Consider the following 19,927-nt stretch of genomic DNA (forward strand, 5'->3'; position numbering starts at 1 on the left):
GCAACTTCCATCTTTCCAGCAAGGCCTTCAACCCCTGTCCCTCTGCACCAGGACCATCCTCACTACAGCCACCCACAGGACTGCAGCGCCCTGCCCAGCCTCCTCTGCAGTCTCCTCCTCTGCGCCCTGCCCAGCCTCCTCTGCAGTCTCCTCCTCTGCGCCCTGCCCAGCCTCCTCTGCAGTCTCCTCCTCTGCGCCCTGCCCAGCCTCCTCTGCAGTCTCCTCCTCTGCGCCCTGTTCAGCCTCCTCTGCAGTCTCCTCCACAGCCTTCTGTCCAGCCAAGTGCTGCCCCTGCTCCTGCAACATCAACTGGGTCCAGTGTTGCAGACCAGGCTCCTGTATCTAAGCTTCTCATTATTCGTGTGCAGGTGCTGCAGCGTGATTTCCAATGACGTCCACGTCCGCCTCTTTTAGTCTACCTGATTCCACCTAGCCTCATCGCTATCTGCCTCTCAGACAGCCAGCTATCAGGAAGTGTTGGTTCCATGGTGTAATGGTTAGCACTTTGGGCTTTGAATCCAGCGATCCAAGTTCCAATCTCGGTAGAACCTTTTTAGGTTCTTTGCGGAAGGGTGGGAAAAAGCAGAGGTGATGCGCAACTGCTGACGTGGCAGTGAAATTGGCAATCTCAAACAGAGTCGGAATTGGGGAAACATGGGCTTAAAAAGCAAAGGCTTCATTTGCTCCTTGCTATCGTGCTTTTGGACTCAACGACTTAAATCTCTCCTGCTCATGGGAAAAGTTGACACACGCCAAGGTTCCATGGTGTAATGGTTTGCACTCTTGGCTCTGAATCCAGCGATCCGAGTTCAAATCTCGGTGGGACCTGCTTTTGCCAGGAATGTGTGCAGTACCTCGTTCGAAAAAACATTTTCGGCAGCACTGAGCCGCAAGAGCTCATCTAGGTAGTGCCCCTTGAAGGGGGGCGTAAAAAGGATGGACAGCACTGGAGAATGCAGGCATCGATCCCACTACCTCTCGCTTGCGCCTACTGCTTCCTACCGATTGAGCCAAAGTAAGCCCAAAGTAAGCCCACGTGAGCCAATCGTGTTTCTCTGCTGTGGCTTACTTTTGACCAATCGCGTTCTCTCCTGTGGCTTACTTTTGACCAATCGTTTTTCTCTCCTGTGGCTTACTTTTGACCAATCGCCTTTCTCTCCCGTGGCTTACTTTTGACCAATCGCGTTTCTCTCCTGGCTCTGCTCCTGTGGCTTACTTTTGACCAATCGGCGACCGCTATTATTATCGTCATCTTTGCAATCTTTCCAACAGGTAAGTCTATTCTTCACGACTGTATAATCGATCATTATTCATTCATAAACAGTGTTTGTTTTTGGACAATTAAACATGCCAATAAAGCTAGCTAGCGTGTAATAGCACACGTTTTATTCTGTACATGTGAACCTGCAACTTTACCATGATATACAGTAAAAAACATGCCACTACTGTCAAGATAATTAGCCGACCGCTAATTAAGCTATATCCTCCTTAAACCATTTTTTGTTGTTGTTAATTTAGTATTTTTTTGTGTCATTCATTACATTATTATATACATTACTCCAGCCCACGTGCCCACTACCACTGTGCCCACTGCATCTGTCCTCACTGATGCTGTGCCCACTGCCACTGTGTCTGTTCCTCCTCCACCTACTGCCACTAAGAACAGGCCACTGCTGGCGACCAATGTGCAGGCCCTGTTGGCGCGGGGGAAGCATTTATTTGCTTCACAGCTGGCACAAAAGATTTTGTCTCCAGCCAAACCCTGTAAGTGGGTAAGTTTTTTTCTTTTTTCTCCAGCCACTGCAGGCTCCAGAGGCCCTGCTCCTGCCCCGGCTCGTGCTACTGCCCTTGCTCCTGCCCCTTATCCTGCTCCTCCAGCATTGTGGACCCCTGGCCAGGTGTCCCAGTCGCCTGCAGAGCTTCCTGTCCACTGGAAAGAGCAACTCCAATCTTTCCAGCAAGGCCTTCAACCCCTGTCCCTCTGCACCAGGACCATCCTCACTACAGCCACCCACAGGACTGCAGCGCCCTGCCCAGCCTCCTCTGCAGTCTCCTCCTCTGCGGCCTGCCCAGCCTCCTCTGCAGTCTCCTCCTCTGCGCCCTGCCCAGCCCCTCTGCAGTCTCCTCCTCTGCGCCCTGCTCTGCCTCCTCTGCAGTCTCCTCCACAGCCTTCTGTCCAGCCAAGTGCTGCCTCTGCTCCTGCAACATCAACTGGGTCCAGTGTTGCAGACCAGGCTCCTGTAAGTAAGCTTCTCATTATTCGTGTGCAGGTCCTGCAGCGTGATTTCCAATGACCACAAAAAAAGAGGCCGCTTTTCCTCTGTGCTGGAAACTTTGCACTGGCTACCTTTTAATAGTAGATTTAATCAAAAAATTGCGCTTTAAGCCATGGAAGCTGAAATGTTTGCGGCCCGGCAGCAGCAGGGAGGATGTATGTTTCGGCTCGTTGGTCTAGGGGTATGATTCTCGCTTAGGGTGCGAGAGGTCCCGGGTTCAAATCCCAGACGAGCCCATTATTAGGCTTTGCTTTTAATCTCTTCAGCCTGATTAGGGCAACCAGGATATTTGTGAGAAATTGGGGATAAAATGTGCCAGAGAGAGGCCGGTTAGCTCAGTTGCTTAGAGCGTGGTGCTAATAACGCCAAGGTGGCGGGTTTTCATCCCCGTACGGGCCACTCATTTTCTCTCTGGGACCTTCGCTCTGCTCTTCTCGAAAATGACAGGCGGTCTCCCAGACATACCTGCTGGCTAAACCATACAAGTATCTGGCTGAAATAGCTCAGTTGGGAGAGCGTTAGACTGAAGATCTAAAGGTCCCTGGTTCAATACCGGGTTTCGGCAGAGGAACCACGTCCGCCTCTTTTAGTCTACCTGATTCCACCTAGCCTCATCGCTATCTCCCTCTCAGACAGCCAGCTAGCAGAGTGTGTTGGTTCCATGGTGTAATGATTAGCACTCTGGTCTTTGAATCCAGAAATCCGAGTTCCAATCTCGGTGGAACCTTTTTAGGTTCTTTGCGGAAGGGAGGGAAGAAACAGAGGTGATGCGCAACTGCTGACGTGGCGGTGAAATTGGCACTCTCAAACTGAGTCGGAATTGGGGAAACATGGGCTTAAAAAGCAAAGGCTTCATTTGCTCCTTGCTATCGTGCTTCTGGACTCAATGACTTAAATCCTTGCTATCGTGCTTCTGGACTCAATGACTTAAATCTCTGCTGCTCATGGGAAAAGTTGACACACGCCAAGGTTCCATGGTGTAATGGTTAGCACTCTGGGCTCTGAATCCAGCGATCCGAGTTCAAATCTCGGTGGGACCTGCTTTTGCCAGGAATGTGTGCAGTACCTCGTTCGAAAAAACTTTTTCGGCAGCACTGAGCCGCAAGAGCTCATCTAGGTAGTGCCCCTTGAAGTGGGGCGTAAAAAGGATGGACAGCACTGGAGAATGCAGGCATCGATCCCACTACCTCTCGCTTGCGCCTACTGCTTCCTACCGATTGAGCCAAAGTAAGCCCAAAGTAAGCCCACGTGAGCCAATTGTGTTTCTATGCTGTGGCTTACTTTTGACCAATCGCGTTCTCTCCTGTGGCTTACTTTTGACCAATCGTGTTTCTCTCCTGTGGCTTACTTTTGACCAATCGCCTTTCTCTCCTGTGGCTTACTTTTGACCAATCGCGTTTCTCTCCTGGCTCTGCTCCTGTGGCTTACTTTTGACCAATCGGCGACCACTGTTATTATCGTCATCTTTGCAATCTTTGCAACAGGTAAGTCTATTCTTCACGACTCTATAATCGATCATTATTTATTCATAAACAGTGTTTGTTTTTAGACAATTAAACATGGCAATAAAGCCAGCTAGCGTGTAATAGCCAACGTTTTCTTCTGTACATGTGAACCTGCAACTTTACCATGATATACAGTAAAAAACATGTCACTACTGTCAAGATAATTAGCCGACCGCTAATTAAGCTATATCCTCCTTAAACCATTTTTTTGTTGTTGTTAATTTAGTATTTTTTGTGTCATTCATTACATTATTTTGAGCACAAGAAGATTTTTACTAAAACCTTTTAAAAAAAAAGTTTAATTCATATATGTTATACTATACTATGTTATACACCAGTATACATATTTATGTTATCTTTTTAAATACTATGTTATACATATTTAAAAAGACATGAATAGACAAAAACAAGTGTTTTTTTGTTTCAACAAATGATTCTCAACTATGTTATAAAAGATATACCAAAACGATTTGATATACCATTTTAAGTTTTAGATCTGTTTGATGATCATAGTATTATGAATTGTCATAAACGCCTTTATGTTATATTTGGTGTTTCTTAGTAATCTCTGCCACAAAAGCTAAACAAAACAAAACGATTTAAGCATGGCATGATACCAGCAAGATTGTACCAAGAAGTGTTATTTATTTTCTTATTAATTAGTTCATCACACTATTTACAATTTGTACACAAGGCAATTCAAAGTGATTCACAGTTGTATAAAAAACAATAATGCTTATGCTCATAATAATAATAATCATTAATTATTATAATATTATAATAATTAATTACATAAAAAAAATGCTGTAGTAAAATACTTTCAGTTGGAATATGACAGCTATGTAACGTTCTGTTTATGCCTGTGTCCTTTCAGATTATGTATGCATACCCGGTTTTACGAAGAACCTCTGAGGGTCGACTCCTTATGGGGCCAACTGAGGAGGCCAATAGGAGGAAGATCGTGTTGGCAGGGAGGGCCAGGTGTAAAGAGGAGGTCCTGGCTGAGGCCACTGCCTTTGTGAGGCAGAATGGAGGGAATCCTGGAGACCAGTTCCTGGTTCTGGCTCACTGCAAGATCCAGTTTGGGAAACACCAGGGTCAGAGGTTCCTGTGGCTGCTGAATAACTCACTGTGGTATGCCTGCTATCTGGTCAGCAGCATTTTGGGGGAGGAGGAGAGGGACAACCCGCTGTCGGACAACAAACACCTGTTCCTCAGATACACCTTGCAGATCAGGGAGGTAGGCGAGGCTGTAGAGGTGTATCAGAAAAAAACAGGCCATGCTGCAGGAGGCCCAGAGGACAGGAGACTCTTGGTGTCTGATGGTGGAGTTTGGGGATTTTAAGGGTAGGTCAATAATGGAGGTGTATGAGGACCCAAGCAAGGAGGCCCAGGCTCTCATCACCTACCTGAAGAAGGCAAAGGCCGGGCCTAACACCAATATGGCCCTTTTCAAAGCATACGTGCTGAAGAGGCAGGCTCCAGCCCACGTGCCCACCGCCACTGTGCCCACTGCATCTGTCCTCACTGCTGCTGTGCCCACTGCCACTGTGTCTGTTCCTCCTCCACCTACTGCCACTAAGAACAGCCCACTGCTGGCGACCAATGTGAAGGCCCTGTTGGCGCGGGGGAAGCAATTATTTGCTTCACAGCTGGCACAAAAGATTTTGTCTCCAGCCATACCCTGTAAGTGGGTAAGTTTTTTCTTTTTTCTCCAGCCACTGCAGGCTCGAGAGGCCCTGCTCCTGCCCCGGCTCGTGCTACTGCCCCTGCTCCTGCCCCTTATCCTGCTCCTCCAGCATTGTGGACCCCTGGCCAGGTGTCCCAGTCGCCTGCAGAGCTTCCTGTCCACTGGAAAGAGCATCTCCCATCTTTCCAGCAAGGCTTTCAACCCCTGTCCTTTTGCACCAGGACCATCCTCACTACAGCCACCCACAGGACTGCAGCGCCCTGCCCAGCCTCCTCTGCAGTCTCCTCCTCTGCACCCTGCCCAGCCTCCTCTGCAGTCTCCTCCTGTGCACCCTGCCCAGCCTCCTCTGCAGTCTCCTTCTCTGCGCCCTGCCCAGCCTCCTCTGCAGTCTCCTCCTCTGCGCCCTGCTCAGCCTCCTCTGCAGTCTCCTCCACAGCCTTCTGTCCAGCCAAGTGCTGCCTCTGCTCCTGCAACATCAACTGGGTCCAGTGTTGCAGACCAGGCTCCTGTAAGTAAGCTTCTCATTATTCGTGTGCAGGTCCTGCAGCGTGATTTCCAATGACCACAAAAAAAGAGGCCCCATTTCCTCTGTGCTGGAAACTTTGCACCAGCTACCTTTTAATTGTTGATTTAATAAGAAAATTGCGCTTTAAGCCATGGAAGCTGAAATGTTTGCGGCCCGACAGCAGCACGGAGGTTGTATGTTTCGGCTCGTTGGTCTAGGGGTATGATTCTCGCTTAGGGTGCGAGAGGTCCCGGGTTCAAATCCCGGACGAGCCCATTATTAGGCTTTGCTTTTAATCTCTTCAGCCTGATTAGGGCAACCAGGATATTTCTGAGCAATTGGGGATAAAATGTGCCAGAGAGAGGCCGGTTAGCTCAGTTGGTTAGAGCGTGGTGCTAATAACGCCAAGGTCGCGGGTTCGATCCCCGTACGGGCCACTCATTTTCTCTCTGTGACCTTCGTTCTGCTTTTCTCGAAAATGACAGGCGGTCTCCCATACATCCATGCTGGCTAAACCACACAAGTACCTGGCCGAAATAGCTCAGTTGGGAGAGCGTTAGACTGAAGATCTAAAGGTCCCTGGTTCAATCCCGGGTTTTGGCAGAGGAACAACCTCCGCCTCTTTTACTCTACCTTATTCCACCTCTCAGACAGCCAGTTAGCAGGGTGTTTTGGTTTCATGGTGTAATGGTTAGCACTCTGGGCTTTGAATCCAGCGATCCGAGTTCAAATCTCGGTGGAACCTTTTTAGGATCTTTGCGGAAGGGAGGGGAAAAACAGAGGTGATGCGCAACTGCTGACGTGGCGGTGAAATTGACACTCTCAAACCGAGTCGGAATTGGGGAAACATGGGCTTAAAAGGCAAAGGCTTCTTTTGCTCCTTGCTATCGCGCTTCTGGACTGAATGACTGAAATCTCTGCACCTCATGGGAAAAGTTGACACACGCCGAGGTTCCATGGTGTAAGGGTTAGCACTCTGGGCTCTGAATCCAGTGATCCGAATTCAAATCTCGGTGGGACCTTCATTTACCAGGCTAAACAGCACGAGTATCTGGCCGAAATAGCTCAGTTGGGAGAGTGTTAGACTGAAGATCTAAAGGTCTCTGGTTCAATCTCGGGTTTCGGCAGAGGAACCACGCCCGCCTCCTTTAGGCCACCTGATTCCACCTAGCCTCATCGCTATCTGCCTCTCAGACAGACAGCTGGGAGGGTGTGTTGGTTCCATGGTGTAATGGTTAGCACTCTGGGCTTTGAATCCAGCGATCCGAGTTCAAATCTCGGTAGAACATTTTTTAGGTTCTTCGCGGAAGGGAGGGAAAAAACAGAGGTGATGCGCAACTGCTGACGTGGCGGTGAAATTGGCACTCTCAAACCGAGTCGGAATTGGGGAAACATAGGGTGCTTCTCAATATCCCTCCTCGTCTCCTCGTTCCTCTGTCCTCCATCCTATGACCCGGAAACCGATCGAGCTCAGCCATCTTGAAGGACATCTCAATTCTCTAATTGCACCGCGAGGAGGCGAGGATCGAGGAGTGAGGAGGCTTTCAGAGGAGTCATGAGCGAGGATACACAGGTGTATCCTATGCGGAAGTGTTTTATTGACTAAACGTGACGCACGTATACATTCTCCTCCCCCTTCACATCGGTCACAATCTGTTTTAAAGTGTACTTTACCTTTGCAGTTTATATAAACCACACATTACACATATTTCAACAGGGTATCTTGCTTTATTATTATTTATTATGAATTTCTTAAATAAACAAACTGCAACAACATGAGGGCAGATCCTTTGAGCGCTGCTGATGACGCTATGAAGTGACGCTCGAGTGATCAAGTATTCCAATGTATAAAAAAGCTTTCATTCGATTCCTCCATCCTCATTTTTGTCATTCATTACATTATTTTGAGCACAAGTAGATTTTTACTAAAACCTTTAAAAAAAAAAGTTTAATTCATATATGTTATACTATACTATGTTATACACCAGTATACATATTTATGTTATCTTTTTAAATACTATGTTATACATATTTAAAAATACATGAATAGGCAAAAACAAGTGTTTTTTTGTTTCAACAAATTACTCTCAACTATGTTATAAAAGATATACCAAAACGATTTGATATACCATTTTAAGTTTTAGATCTGTTTGATGATCATATTATTATGAATTGTCATAAACGCCTTTATGTAATATTTGGTGTTTCTTAGTAATCTCTGCCACAAAAGCTAAACAAAACAAAACGATTTAAGCATGGCATGATACCAGCAAGATTGTACCAAGAAGTGTTATTTATTTTCTTATTAATAAGTTCATCACACTATTTACAATTTGTACACAAGGCAATTCAAAGTGATTCACAGTTGTATAAAAAACAATAATGCTTATGCTCATAATAATAATAATAATATTCATTAATTATTATAATATTATAATAATTAATTACATAAAAAACAAATGCTGTAGCAAAATACTTTCAGTTGGAATATGACAGCTATGTAACGTTCTGTTTATGCCTGTGTCCTTTCAGATTATGTATGCATACCCGGTTTTACGAAGAACCTCTGAGGTTCGACTCCTTATGGGGCCAACTGAGGAGGCCAATAGGAGGAAGATCGTGTTGGCAGGGAGGGCCAGGTGTAAGGAGGAGGTCCTGGCTGAGGCCACTGCCTTTTTGAGGCAGAATGGAGGGAATCCTGGAGACCAGTTCCTGGTTCTGGCTCACTGCAAGATCCAGTTTGGGAAACACCAGGGTCAGAGGTTCCTGTGGCTGCTGGAGAACTCACTGGGGTATGCCTGCTATCTGGTCAGCAGCGTTTTGGGGGAGGAGGAGAGGGACAACCCGCTGTCGGACAACAAACACCTGTTCCTCAGATACACCTCGCAGATCAGGGAGGTAGGCGAGGCTGTAGAGGTGTATCAGAAAAAAACAGGTCATGCTGCAGGAGGCCCAGAGGACAGGAGACTCTGGATGTCTGATGGTGGAGTTTGGGGATTTTAAGGGTAGGTCAATGAAGGAGGTGTATGAGGACCCAAGCAAGGAGGCCCAGGCTCTCATCACCTACCTGAAGAAGGCAAAGGCCAGGCCTAACACCAATATGGCCCTTTTCAAAGCATACGTGCTGAAGAGGCAGGCTCTAGCCCACGTGCCCACCACCACTGTGCCCACTGCATCTGTCCTCACTGCTGCTGTGCCCACTGCCACTGTGACTGTTCCTCCTCCACCTACTGCCACTAAGAACAGGCCACTGCTGGCGACCAATGTGAAGGCCCTGTTGGCGCGGGGGAAGCATTTATTTGCTTCACAGCTGGCACAAAAGATTTTGTCTCCAGCCAAACCCTGTAAGTGGGTAAGTTTTTTCTTTTTTCTCCAGCCACTGCAGGCTCGAGAGGCCCTGCTCCTGCCCCGGCTCGTGCTACTGCCCCTTCTCCTGCCCCTTATCCTGCTCCTCCAGCATTGTGGACCCCTGGCCAGGTGTACCAGTCGCCTGCAGAGCTTCCTGTCCACTGGAAAGAGCAACTCCCATCTTTCCAGCAAGGCCTTCAACCCCTGTCCCTCTGCACCAGGACCATCCTCACTACAGCCAACCACAGGCCTGCAGCGCCCTGCCCAGCCTCCTATGCAGTCTCCTCCTCTGCGCCCTTCCCAGCCTCCTCTGCAGTCTCCTCCTCTGCGCCCTGCCCAGCCTCCTCTGCAGTCTCCTCCTCTGCGCCCTGCCCAGTCTCCTCTGCAGTCTCCTCCTCTGCGCCCTGTTCAGCCTCCTCTGCAGTATCCTCCACAGCCTTCTGTCCAGCCAAGTGCTGCCTCTGCTCCTGCAACATCAACTGGGTCCAGTGTTGCAGACCAGGCTCCTGTAAGTAAGCTTCTCATTATTCGTGTGCAGGTGCTGCAGCGTGATTTCCAATGACCACAAAAAAAGAGGCCGCATTTCCTCTGTGTTGGAAACTTTGCACTGGCTACCTTTTAATTGTAGATTTAATCAAAAAATTGCGCTTTAAGCCATGCAAGCTGAAATGGCTCGGCAGCAGCAGGGAGGATGTATGTTTCGGCTCATTGGTATAGGGGTATGATTTTCGCTTAGGGTGCGAGAGGTCCCGGGTTCAAATCCCGGACGAGCCCATTATTAGGCTTTGCTTTTAATCTCTTCAGCCTGATTAGGGCAACCAGGATATTTATATCCCGGGTTTCGGCAGAGGAACCACGTCCGCCTCTTTTAGTCTACCTGATTCCACCTAGCCTCATCGCTATCTGCCTCTCAGACAGCCAGCTATCAGGAAGTGTTGGTTCCATGGTGTAATGGTTAGCACTTTGGGCTTTGAATCCAGCGATCCAAGTTCCAATCTCGGTAGAACCATTTCAGGTTATTTGCGGAAGGGTGGGAAAAAACAGAGGTGATGCGCAACTCCTGACGTGAAAGTGAAATTGGCACTCTCAAACAGAGTCGGAATTGGGGAAACATGGGCTTAAAAAGCAAAGGCTTCATTTGCTCCTTGCTATCGTGCTTTTGGACTCAATGACTTAAATCTCTGCTGCTCATGGGAAAAGTTGACACACGCCAAGGTTCCACGGTGTAATGGTTTGCACTCTGGGCTTTGAATCCAGCGATCCAAGTTCCAATCTCGGTAGAACCATTTCAGGTTATTTGCGGAAGGGTGGGAAAAAACAGAGGTGATGCGCAACTCCTGACGTGAAAGTGAAATTGGCACTCTCAAACAGAGTCGGAATTGGGGAAACATGGGCTTAAAAAGCAAAGGCTTCATTTGCTCCTTGCTATCGTGCTTTTGGACTCAATGACTTAAATCTCTGCTGCTCATGGGAAAAGTTGACACACGCCAAGGTTCCACGGTGTAATGGTTTGCACTCTGGGCTCTGAATCCAGCGATCCGAGTTCAAATCTCGGTGGGACCTGCTTTTGCCAGGAATGTGTGCAGTACCTCGTTCGAAAAAACTTTTTCCGCAGCACTGAGCCGCAAGAGCTCATCTAGGTAGTGCCCCTTGAAGGGGGGCGTAAAAAGGATGGACAGCACTGGAGAATGCAGGCATCGATCCCGCTACCTCTCGCTTGCGCTTGCTGCTTCCTACCGATTGAGCTAAGGTAAGCCCAAAGTAAGCCCACGTGAGCCAATCGCGTTTCTCTGCTGTGGCTTACTTTTGACTGTGGCTTACTTTTGACCAATCGCGTTTCTCTGCTGTGGCTTACTTTTGACCAATCGCGTTTCTCTCCTGTGGCTTACTTTTGACCAATCGCGTTTCTCTCCTGTGGCTTACTTTTGACCAATCGTGTTTCTCTTCTGTGACGTACTTTTGACCAATCAGCGGCTCCTATTATTGTCATCTTTGCAACAGGTAAGGCTATTCTTCATTACTGTATAATCGTTTAATATTTATTCATATACATTGTGTATTTTTGGAAAATTAGACATGCCAATATAGCTAGCTAGCGTGTATATTACAGGTTTACTTCAGTACCTGTGAACCTGTAACTTTTCCCATGATAAAATACAGAAAAGAAAACATGTAGCTACTGTTAAGTTAATTAGCCGGCCGCTAATTAAGCTATATCCTCCTGAGACCAAAAAAATTTTAGTTAATAATTTAGTATTTTGTGTGTCATTACATTGTTTAGAGCATAAGAAAGTTTTTTGCAAAAACGTTTATTTTTATTTTTATAATGTTCATATAGGTTATACTATGTCTTCTGTATAGGACACTACTAGGACTCATTTTTTTATTATTATTTTATTTAAAAAGACGTGATCTAAAAAAAACCATTGTTTTTGCCTATTCATGTCTTTAAATAAAATAATGATAAAAAATGAGTCCTAGTGTCCTCTACAGAAGACATAGTATAACCTATATGAACATTATAAAAAAAAAAAAACGTTTTTGCAAAAAACTTTCTTATGCTCTAAACAATGTAATGACACACATAATACTAAATTAACTAAACTTTTTTTGGTCTCAGGAGGATATAGCTTAATTATATCAGTGTTTTATATCCTGAAATTGTTTAGGTTTCAGGATTTTATATACCAAACTTTGTATGAAGATGATTCCCAACTATGTTATAAAAGATAACAGAATGATTTGATATAGACTTCCATTTTGCTTTATGCAATATGTGTGTAAAATGGCCATAAGCGGGTTTTCCCATTTTATACAATGTATCTATGTATCTAATTTGCATATTAATGTATTATTGGGGCAACATGTAATGAAAAAAGAAGTGTAATAATGGGAGTTAGTAGTAATTGCCAAGATTTTCATAATAATATCTAATATTTCATATAATTTCTTTTCATATTGTCACCCAAAATGCCTGAAAAACATGATTTAAGTCCTGCTGTGTAGTTTGCTAAATTATTGTAACACACTTAACATACAGGTATCTTTTAGATTGACAGAGGTAATAGTCTCTTTCTGATTTTCATTTCAGAAAATGTACGCATACCCCGTTTTTCGTCGCCAGTCAGCAACATCAAACCGTCTCCTCATGGCGCCATCGGCGGAGGCGAAGCAACTTCAAAATGTGGTGTCTGGAAGGGCCAAATCGAAGGAGGAGGTGCTGGCAGAGGCAAGTACTTTTGTCTGCACAAACGGTGGAGATCCCAGTGACCAGTTTTTAGTACTGGCTCACTGCAAACTTCAGTTTGGGATGTACCAGGGTCAGAGATTTAGATGGCTCCTGGAAAACTCTCTGGGGTACGCAGTGTATTTGGTGCTCAGCATTTCCAGTGAGAAAGCGCAGACAACCCCCCTGTCAGAAAATAAACAACTGTTCCTACAGTACACTTCTCATATTAGAGAGATGGCAGAAGAAGTAGAGAAGTATAAGAGGAAGCAGGAAATGCAAGCAGAAGCCCGGGCAACTGGAGACCAGGGCTGCTTGATGGTGGAGTTTGGTGACTTTCAGGGCCGGTCCATGAAGGATGTTTATGATGACCAGAGCAATGAGGCCGAATCCCTCATCAGGTACTTGGTTAAGGCAGATGCCAGGCCCAACACTAACATGGCCATTTTCAAGGCGTATGTCCTGAAAAGACGGGCTTCTGATATGGGCACCAGTGTACATCAGCCTGCACGTCCACCTGTAGCCTCCAGTACCTCTGCACGTCCACCTGCAACCTCTAGTGCCTCTGCACGTCCACCTACAGCCATCCAAACTGGTTTACAGCAGACCGCCACTGTGAAAGCACTGTTGGCGCGTGGCAAACATTTGTCACCTTCACAGCTGGCAAAAAAACTAATGTCACCAGTTAAACCCTGTTAGTAGGAGTGTAAATATAGAATTTTCCCTACAGCAGTTCTACATGTATTCATTTATCGTCATGGCAAACTTGTCCACTTGTTGTTTCCAGATCCATTACTGCAGTCCACTTTACCTCCTCCGGCAGCAGAACCCCAAGCCAAACATTTGGTCCAAAAGCAGCTTTTCGCTACTGGTAAGTAAGCAACATCTTACATATGTTTGTCTCCATGTATTAATCACAGTAATAGTTTTAACATTTGTGCTCCAGGCACTTCCATTCCCACTGCTGAAGATGATGATGAGGAGCTAGTATTTGCTGCATCACAATGTGAAGCACAGCTAAATACAGGTGTGGCATATGACACAAATGCAAATATTATAAGAATGTTTTGTGGAAACCCACTGAGAATCATTATTTTTGAAAATAAATAAACATTTTAAAATATTTTTTGTTTACAATACAGAATTATGTGACATCATGCCTCAAGCGGGAGGCATTCTTTGAGTGCACTTCTTCCAAACCTTAAGGATGTCCAAAGGTGTCAGTGTATTTATTTGCGTTTCCGAACTTACCTTTTGCTAAACAATCACTGGATAATTTTTTCACACCGCTTGCTCTTCTCACTCACTCAACCTGAGCAGACAGGATGGTGGAGATTCATTGTTCTAATAATTAGAGGAACAGTTTTTCCTTATTGTGTCTGTGTGCATGCTTCATGTCTGTGAATACTTTTTACTCATACTTTTTTTTACTGAATTCATCACGACTCATTTTCCTTCTTTCATTCCATCTAATCCTCATTCTCAAAGAGCTATATTGATCCCATATTCCTTACATCAATAAAGTGTACTCTGTGTTCTTTGCTTCTTGACACTAATACCATTTTCTTCACTGTTATTCCTAAATATAATCATAATTATTATTAATACTTGTTTAAAATTACTGCTTCGCCGGCTGTTTGTGGACTGCATTTATGGCATATTACTATCAAATAACAGTCATCCTTATATTGTTTATGTTACTGTTCACTCAGAGGCCTGTGCCGGTCCGTCTCCATCAGCGGAAACAGCACAGACACCAGCTCTTCCTCATCATCAGCCACCAGCTGAGCTTCCTAGTCACTGGAGAGATCATCTTCCACCTTTCCAGCATGAGTGGATCCGGAACACACTGTTTAAGGCCAACATGCGAACCGAAAAGCCAGAAATAGTGTCCCAGCTGAAGCTTTGGTGGTATCCTCCTCAGCCCCCTTTAATAAACACCCAGCCACCCGCCTCACCTGACCTCTTCTTCTGTCGGCCCATTTTCTTATGGATGCCGCTAAAGATGTGGTTGTTTCCTCTTGTCTGCGTTCGCCCAGACTGTGGTAAGCACAGACTTACAGCGGCAGGACTTTACCGTACCGTGCGCAAGGTCTTGGACATTGATGGGTGGTATGACCTTGCCACTGAGTATCTGGAGTGCAAACGCTGCAAAAAGAAGTATCCAGCTTGGAATGAGGACATCTTAGGACAGCTGGATATGGGCCACCGCAGTCAGTTTCCAGCTTTGCTGACATACAGGTAATTCATAATGACAATCATTCATTATCAGGCGCTTTTATTTGTGTTATTTTTTCCAACCAAAGCATTTGCATGATTATACTGTTGTTTCTTTAGATACTCATGTGACAACCGGGTGGTGAGGATGATGAGGGAGAGGACACTGGGCAACAGTGTGACTCAGCTCTACAAGAAGCTGATGGAACAACACAGTGAGGCATGGACACAGCGTGTCCTGCAGTACCTGACTGCCTGTGAACCATTCACAAGGTCCTCCCTTGTGCAGCCTCCTGTGTTTGCTGAGCCTCCCCTTTTACCTGCCCTTCCTAAACCTAAGTGGAACTAGGGGGCGCGGCACGGCTGCTGACCCTGTGCTTCTCCGTTCGTTTGTTTGTTGTTTGTGAATTTTTGGCGTTAATCGTGTTGTAAACTTTTGTTTTGTTCACGTCCTTGAGTTAAGCAACATGGAAATGGATTACTTGGGCGCAGTGGTGATCTTTTTTATCCTATATGCTGTCGTTAGAGAGAACTTTGCCCTAGCCGGGAACAATGAAGGAAGTGAACGAACGTCGCCACTGATTACATACTCGAGGGAATTTCTTCTTGCCCTAAGGAATAAAGCTGTGTCTGTGGACTTAAATCACGTATCATCAACCCCTCATGGAAAAGCCCAAGGTAGGAAAACGAAAAAAAGAGGCTCGAGGGGGGGCGTTCGTAACAGGTTGAGAAGGCGAGGAAACAGACACCCGCTTCCCATCATAACTCTGTCAAACGTCAGATCATTAAATAATAAACTGGATGAGATCACAACACTTCTCCGGTTTGATGAGGATTTTCGGAGGAGTAATTTGCTCTGCTTCACAGAGACATGGCTTCACGAGGACAGCACTTGCATTGATATGGAGGGATTTACAGTTATAAGAGCAGATCGTGATAAGGTGTCATCTCAAAAATCCATCGGGGGAGGACTCTGTATGTTTATTGACAGCGCTTGGGCTTCACAATTCAAAGTACTCAAGAGAGTGTGCACTAGAGACTATGAGCTGCTGTCTGTATCTATCAGGCCGTTTTACTTTCCGCGGGAGTTTGGGCAAATCACCATTATTCTTGTTTATGTCCCAGGGCCTAATAACAAAGAAGCTGCGGAAATAATAACCGACAGCTTCAATGCTGCTCTCTCCCGATCAGCAGATCAGCCGGTGTTTATTTTGGGGGATTTCAACACATGTCAGCTGTCACCTCATCTACCCACTCTGCAGCAGTATGTCACCACGCCCACTCGCTCCACTCGCATACTGGATCAGTGCTTCGGTAACATCCCAGACGCATATAAGGCAGTGAGTCGCCCTCCTCTTGGTAAGTCCGATCACAATGTCATTCATCTCCTTCCAACATACAGACAGAAAGTCAGGCGTGAAAAACCACTCCTGAAAACTGTACGTCAATGGACTGAGGATGGGGAGGAGGAGCTAAGAGATTGTTTTGACTCTACAGATTGGCGCATGTTTTTTGACGCATGCTCTGATCATCACGAATTGACAGACACAATCACATGCTATATCAAGTTTTGTGAAGAAACTGTTATCACTTCCAAGATAGTTCAAGTGTTTAGTAATAACAAGCCATGGCTCTCAAAGGATCTTAAAATGTGTCTGAATGAGAAAAGGGCTGCATTTTTGAGAGGAGAAGCTGACTTAGTAAAGGAGAAAGAGAAGGATTTCAAGCGTAAAGCTTTTACAGCAAAAATAGATTTTAAGAATAAGGTTGAGCAAAGATTTTGTACAGGCAATGCAAAACAAGCATGGGAGGGATTAAATACAATAATGGGTAGGGAAAGAAAAAAACAAAGTGTAAACGTGGCAGATTGTGGTAAATTTGTTAATGATTAAACATTTTCTATGGAAGATACGATGTGAGAGACCCAAAAATAGGGTGCAATATTACCTGTGATCAGATTGGTAGTTATGAACATATACAGCTTTCTGAAGAAGAAGTAGCCATGTGTCTCTCTAAAATCAGACCAAACAAAGCCCCTGGGCCTGATGGCCTCCAAGGAAGGGTGCTAAAGGTATGCTCTCAACAGCTTAAAGGGGTTCTTACTCAGCTGTTCCAAATTTTGCTGAATTGTGGTGTTTTTCCAAACGTATGGAAGAAGTCCACAATAATACCTGTGCCTAAGGTCTCTAGGGCTACAGACCTTGGAGACTTTAGACCGGTGGCACTCACTCCACTCTTAGCCAAGTGTATGGAGAGAGTGGTCAGCACCCATCTTATGGCTTCTGTTGGGAATCAACTTGACCCCCTTCAATTTGCCTATAGGTCACACAGGGGCACAGAGGACGCAACTCTTACTCTTGTAAATCAAATAGCTAAACATCTGCAACAACCAAAATCACTTGCTCGGGTTCTTTTTATTGATTTTACATCTGCTTTTAATACTATGCAAATTGATATTCTTTTAGAACAACTTCATAGGATGAATGTGAATGGTGGGCTCATTCACTGGATTAGAAGTTTATTAACTGAATGCCCTCAGAGAGTCTTAATGAATGGGGTCTACTCAGATGAGCTTGTCATAAATACTGGAGCACCACAAGGCTGCGTGTTGTCACCTCTGTTGTTTTCAATCTATATAAATGACATGACTGTGCACAGCACCAATGTTAGTTTACTTAAGTATGCTGATGACATGGCCTTGGTAGGACTTCTCACAGAAAATAATGCAGCACATGAGGAAGCTTATTTTAACCAAGTCACTTTACTGCAGGACTGGTGTCAGACTGTTAAACTGGAAATTAATGTGACTAAAACAAAAGAACTTATAATACGAACGAAACCAAGAGGGGCCAGTAACATCACCCCTGTTGTACTTAACAGCCGGCCTGTGGAAGTAGTGGAAAATTTTAAGTACTTGGGTACAATCATTGATTGCACTTTAAGTTTTAATGTTAACTCAGAGAGTATTTTTAAGAGAGCTAACCAGCGATTGTTTTTAATTAGAAAGCTGAGGAGCTTCAAGGTCAGTCAACACATTCTTGAGATGGCATATAGGGGTCTGGTAGAAAGCATTTTACAGTTCAATATAACAGCTTGGTATGGCAATCTGAATGTGAAAGACAAAAACAAGCTTTCCAAAATTGTTAATATTGCAGGGAAGGTGATTGGCAAGTCACAAAGGCAGCTTGGGGATGTGTATGATAGGGCGGTACTCAGGAAGGCCAGACAGATATCAGCAGACACCCTACACCCACTCAACTCAGAGTTTGAGTTGCTCCCATCTGGCCGTAGATTCAGGGTCCCAAGGGCGAGCCGGAACATTTATAAGAGATCCTTTATTCCCCATGCCATACAGGAACTTAATTTAAACTGAAAGCGTCTTTGTGTTTTATATAACTTCTAATCGGCTGCGCTGCTTTCCATTTTCTGTTGTTGTATGTTGACGGTGGTAGTGTCATACTTTTAAACTGTGTGTATTTTGTCATTTTAACTGTTGTGTCACTGATGCATATATGTTTGGAGAAGTCAAAGACAAATTTCCACCAAGGTGGACAATAAAGTCTAATAATAATAATAATAATAATAAGTGGCTGTTAGCTGTGTACGCCAGGGATGTTCTGGGGCGACTGGACGAGGTCAAGGCCAAAATAACATCTGTATTTGGCTCGGTTCTCAAGATGGACTCCACAAAAAAGGTATCACAGCCCTGTTTATATCCAGAAATTGTCCAGATATGGATATGTGTGTGTGTGTGTACATAATGCACAGTTATGAGTTTTTATTTTGTTTTGTTTTTAAAAATCTTTTTTTTCTTCAATAGGTCACAAAAAAACTTGCCGGTGCTGCTTCAGGAACAGCTGCCTGGTGCACAAATGTTGGTAACGAACACGGCCAAGTCCTTGTCTCTGTCCTAACAGCCGCCGAGGGACATGCACTGGACCCCATGGCAGCTGGCCTAATGAAACGCTACCGAGAGGCAGGAGAGGCATCCCCAAAGGTGATGTACGTGGACAGAGATTGCTGCAGTCAACACGGCCTGTCTCAGGTGAAGGCCATGTTTTCGGAGTGGGATGAGCTTGAAGTGCGCCTGGACATCTGGCATTTCATGCGGCGATTTGCTGCAGGTGTCACGACAGAGGCTCATCCGCTCTATGGGATCTTCATGGCACGTCTATCCATGTCCATATTCCAGTGGGATTCAGAGGATGTGGCTGCTCTTCGCCGTGCAAAGGAGGGTGAGCTGGCAGCAAAGAAGACTGGCTACATCTCAGAAAAGGCGGTCAGTGCTCGCATTAACCGGAGGGAGTTGGCACTGCACTGCCGGAGGAGGACCAGGGGGGAGGAGGAGACCACCATATTGATTGGGTCACTGATTGATCAGTTTGACAGTGCGGACGGGAAGGATACTCTTGGAGTTCTCTTCTGAACCATGAACGGATCCAGCAGATATGGAAAGAACAGCGGAAGCATGTACAGTGTATCCAAGACCCAGAGCACTTTCCGCTCTACATAAAGAAGGGGACACTGAAGAAAGGCGGTGTGGAGCTGTGCTGCTACAGGTGTGCTCGAGGCTCTACCTCCTTGGAGTCATTCCACCTCCACCTGAACCGTTTTATTCCAGGTATTACATACATATGGATTAGTAATTTACTGTAAAAAAATATAAGCACTGTAGCTGCTTCCATTACGTTAAATTAATGTCACATTAATAAATGTCACACTTTTACAGTTCTTTTCTGATGTCATAAAAGCATTGACAAAGCTGTCTTGCCTCACAAATCACTAATAACTCTGGTTATAATGACAATAATTTTTTTATGTAATTACATAACTCTATTACATGTAACCAGCTACTTCATAGCACCTCATGTGTAGTAAATATATTGTACATATGTGACATATAAAACCCTTTTTTTTTTTTTTTTTTTACTTTTAGGAACCAGTGCCAGTGATGCGCATTTTCAAGCCTATCTCCTTGAGGGCTTGATGCGTTGGAATGATGACCGGATGGAAGATGCCATAAAAGGAGCGTCCTCCATCCGGTCATATGGCAGTGCCATGAGAGAGGTTGTGGACCAGCTTAGCAAGACAGTCTTTGGGAAGCCCTGGGATGAGCGCTATCGCCCTCCTGGAGCATATACAGGCAAGACATTCATTAAT

General features: G+C 45.3%; 7 non-coding genes across 7 annotated transcripts; all 7 read left to right on the top strand.

Annotated features, from left to right (window-relative positions):
- Positions 1-2,440: 2,440 nt before the first annotated feature.
- On the top strand, positions 2,441-2,512 carry trnap-agg (transfer RNA proline (anticodon AGG)). The gene has a single exon. It is a non-coding gene; the product is annotated as a tRNA-Pro (tRNA).
- A 256-nt stretch (positions 2,513-2,768) lies between these two features.
- Positions 2,769-2,841, top strand: trnaf-gaa (transfer RNA phenylalanine (anticodon GAA)). Its single transcript has one exon. It is a non-coding gene; the product is annotated as a tRNA-Phe (tRNA).
- A 403-nt stretch (positions 2,842-3,244) lies between these two features.
- trnaq-cug (transfer RNA glutamine (anticodon CUG)) lies at positions 3,245-3,316 on the top strand. Its single transcript has one exon. It is a non-coding gene; the product is annotated as a tRNA-Gln (tRNA).
- A 2,863-nt stretch (positions 3,317-6,179) lies between these two features.
- trnap-agg (transfer RNA proline (anticodon AGG)) lies at positions 6,180-6,251 on the top strand. Its single transcript has one exon. It is a non-coding gene; the product is annotated as a tRNA-Pro (tRNA).
- An 88-nt stretch (positions 6,252-6,339) lies between these two features.
- On the top strand, positions 6,340-6,413 carry trnai-aau (transfer RNA isoleucine (anticodon AAU)). Its single transcript has one exon. It is a non-coding gene; the product is annotated as a tRNA-Ile (tRNA).
- Positions 6,414-6,506: 93 nt separating this feature from the next.
- trnaf-gaa (transfer RNA phenylalanine (anticodon GAA)) lies at positions 6,507-6,579 on the top strand. Its single transcript has one exon. It is a non-coding gene; the product is annotated as a tRNA-Phe (tRNA).
- Positions 6,580-6,649: 70 nt separating this feature from the next.
- On the top strand, positions 6,650-6,721 carry trnaq-uug (transfer RNA glutamine (anticodon UUG)). Its single transcript has one exon. It is a non-coding gene; the product is annotated as a tRNA-Gln (tRNA).
- The last annotated feature ends 13,206 nt before the right edge of the window (positions 6,722-19,927 follow it).

Source organism: Siphateles boraxobius, unplaced genomic scaffold (genome assembly GCF_051911475.1).
Source record: "Siphateles boraxobius isolate OS27281-9 unplaced genomic scaffold, OSU_SipBor_1 19, whole genome shotgun sequence".
Classification (NCBI taxonomy): Eukaryota; Metazoa; Chordata; class Actinopteri; order Cypriniformes; family Leuciscidae; genus Siphateles; species Siphateles boraxobius.